General features: G+C 38.0%; 1 pseudogene; it reads left to right on the top strand.

Moving 5' to 3' along the window:
* The first annotated feature begins 3,069 nt into the window (after positions 1-3,069).
* Positions 3,070-3,432, top strand: LOC136163976 (multifunctional methyltransferase subunit TRM112-like protein pseudogene; annotated as a pseudogene).
* Positions 3,433-3,818: the final 386 nt, after the last annotated feature.

Here is a 3,818-nt window from a genome sequence, read left to right as displayed (position 1 = left end):
CAGCAGCCAGAATAAGGTCATTTCACATAGAAAGATATGTGTTAAAATCCTTTCTCTGTCACTTACTAGTTATAGAGCAAGTTTGTCTAAGCCTCAACTTCTTTATTTAAACAATATAAAGATATCAGTCACATAGACTTGTATTAAATGTAATGATACACAAAATGCCTCATATAGTGGATAATAAATAAATAAAATGCATAGTACATGGGCACAACACATTAGTAACCTTTCTACTCCTCTACCCTTCTCTCCAAGAAGTTTATTTTCAAACCTTTCTAATTGCAGGCTTTTAAGCTAATGTTCTATCATTCAGTTTCTTATGAGTTTGCTTAACGTGAGTTTATAAAACATGTAATTTTGTATATTAAAAAATGATAGAAAGCAGCTTCATCATATATCTCAGAGACTAAATTTTTCAATTTATTCATAAATCTATTTGTTTTGTAAACATTTATTGAGCGCTTACTTTGAGTCAGACACCACGTTAACCTCTGAAGTAAGTTGACTCTTCGTAACAGGGTCAAGACTAAGGTCAGGAGGCCAGGCGAGTGAGACATCTGCCTTTAATGCAAAATTTAAGGGATGCCAAAAAACTGTAAAATCAAGATAAATAGTATTTTAATGAAATATTTTAAAAATAAAAATACAAAAAATCCATGATGAACCCATCAAGATTTTAAATAAGGACAGAATCTATTTTAATGAATTCCTTCTCTTGTCTCAGGCTACAATATGATTTACTGATATTATTGTTTTTGTCTTACATCATCCCTACCTTCCTTTGAGGAATGTAACCTTCTTCGCTCCAACATGTTCTTCTGGTGGGATTATCAAGTAAACTCAGACCCTGAAGGCCACACAGATAGACAAATAAACCAAGCCAAACTAAACAAGACTATCTCATTCTCTTGACCATATTGATTGATACAAAACAGGATAGGTAACCCATCATGGTAGTATCTTTATCTAGGAATGAATGAGGTCAACACACAGAGCTAAGTAAAGCCAAGAGTTGTGGAGGGGGAGGGAAACAGATAAAAAAAGAAATCTGGAGGATGATTTCATTTGAGTGAAAATACGAGAAGCTATATCTATCTATTAACTTGCCAGGGACATGAGTCAAGAAATTTCCATTGTGCTTACATTTATTTGAGTTGGGACTGTCCACACTTAACAAACAGAGGAAGCCTGACTAACACAATGTCTAAATAAAGAGTATTTCAAACCTTGAGGAGAATCGGTCATCACTGTAAGTTTAGAAACATCTTAAAAGCAGTATGCCTTCAGTATTGTACAGGGAAATGGTTGCCAGACAAAATCTTATGGTGCAAATGGAATCAGAGGGTCCTTAAGATCAACTAGGTAATTCCCCTTGATCTGATTCCAAGCAAGCCAAAAAGCCTTTGATTGTAAATTGCTTTCCTAGGTAGAACTGCCTAGAAAGAGCATAATAAACAGAACAAGTGTATCCAGTCTCCTTGATAGTTACATTGTTCATTGTTAAGCAATAAGATGGCACCTAATGATTGGTCAAAGTCCTAAAATCAGATCACTTTGGTGGAGGCTAACATTAATTTTTCTGAGCTAGAAAGGTTTAGAGGCAATGAAGTCTAGTGATAGAAATATAAACTCTTGAGCTAGACGTCTTGAATTTGAATCCTAGCATTGCCACTTACTAGTGTGTGACTTTGGATAAATTATTTAACCTACCTGTACCTTATTTTCTCACCTGTAAAATGAGAATATAATACTGACTACCTTATAACATTATTAAGTGAGAATTATGAGTTAATCTTTATAAAGAAAGTAAAACTTACAAGTACTGTAAAATAAAATAATAGGGTTTCCCTAGTGGCTCAGACAGTAAATCTGCCTGCAATGCAGGAGACCAAGGTTCAATTCTTGGGTCAGGAAGATCCTCTGGAGAAGGGCATGGCAACCCACTCCAGTATTCTTGCCTGGATAATTCCATGGACAGAGGAGCCTGGCAGGCTACAGTCTACGGGATCACAAAGAGTCAGACACAACTGAGCGACTAATACTTCTTCTTCAGACTAAAAAAGAGACCTGGGATATGACATCTACCTTATGCTGCAGCTACTCCAGGAGACTGGATATCTCTCTAGTACACAGAATTAGAACTTACTTCAACTATCTGTTTATATTTCTAACTGACCTGTTGGCTTCTAAGCTTCTAGAGGACAGGGACTGTGCCTCACTCATCTTTGTATTTCTTTGTATGGGGACTGCCTGGGACTGGGCAAGCACAAGGAGACAGTACCCCATTCACAGAATCCAAAGACATGGGTTTGACTCTTCACTGTACTACCTACTACATATCCTGGAACAGTTTACTTAACTTCCCAGACACTCAGTTCCTGCAGTAGTAAATGTGGACTGCACACAAAAACTACTAGAGCTGATAAACAAATTCAGCAAAAACATGATACAAGATTAACATACAGAAACCTATTGCATTTATTTATACTAACAATGAAATATCAGAAAGGGAAAGAAAAAAAAAATCCCTTTTAAAATCACATCAAAAGATAAACTAGGAACAAATTTGACCAAGGAGGAAAAAGGCTTATATGATGAGAACTACATAACATGGATAAAGGAAACTGAAGATGATTCAAACAAACAGAAAGATCCTATACTTTTGGATTGGAAAAACTAACATTTTTTAAATAGCTATACTACCCAAAGCAATCTATAGATTTAATGTGATCTCTATCAAATTACCCATGACATTTTTCACAGAACTAGAACAAATAACTCAAAATTTTATGTGGGGCCATAAACGACCCAGAATTACTCAAACAATAATGAGGAAAAACAACAAAACTGGAGGCATAAATCTCTCAGACTTCAGACAATGCTACAAAGCTACAGAAATCAAAACGGTGTGGTATTGACATAAAAATATACATCTAAATCAATAGAACAGAATAGAGAGCCCAGAGATAAACCCACACCCCTTTGGTCAACTAATCTTCAACATAGGAGGGAAGGATATACAATGGCGCTTCTGGTTCCAGCTTTGCAAGAGCATGTAACATAAACATGAAGCTGCTCACCCACAATCTGCTGAGCTTTCATGTGTGGGGAGTCAGGCCCTGTGGCTTCCCTCTGCATCTCCAGGCCACTGAGGTCCATATCAACCCTGTGGAGTTCAACCCAAACTTTGTAGCATGTATGATACACAAAGTGGAGTGGGAAGTGCTTCTGGAGGCTGCCAACAGCCTGCATCTGATTGAGGTGCCCAAAGAGATGATTCAGGGATATAAGCATGACAAGAAATTTCTGAGAAAGAGGCACCATATGCTGCTGGAGGTGAATGTGTTGGAGGGCATCCTGCAATGCCCAGAGTCAGGATGTCTATTCCCCATCAGCCACGGGATCCCCCAAATGTTGGCTGTGTGGTGAGGAAAGTGTGTTAGTTGCTCAGTCATGTTTGACTCTTTGTGACCCCCTGGACAGTAGCCTGCCAGGCTCCTCTTTCCATGGAATTCTCCAGGAAAGAATATTGGTGTGGGTTGCCATTCCCCTCTCCAGGGGATCTTCCCAACCCAGGGATAGAACCTGGGTCTCCCATGTTACAAGCAGATTCTTTACCAATTGACCAACCAGAGAAGCCTGTGATGAGGAAACTGAGACTTAAAATTGTGCCAGGCACCAGTTTTTCACTCTATGATCATGTGTATCTTTGTTTACATGTATCTTGTTTGCTACTCCTATCCTGTGTATCCCTAATCCTTGGCCTCTTGACACAACAAACATACTATGTTTTTGAGCTCGATATTATATTTTTT

The sequence above is a fragment of the Muntiacus reevesi genome, chromosome 3 (genome assembly GCF_963930625.1).
Source record: "Muntiacus reevesi chromosome 3, mMunRee1.1, whole genome shotgun sequence".
NCBI lineage: Eukaryota > Metazoa > Chordata > Mammalia > Artiodactyla > Cervidae > Muntiacus > Muntiacus reevesi.
Note: the sequence above shows the minus strand (reverse complement) of the source record. Positions and strands in the feature narration are given on the sequence as shown.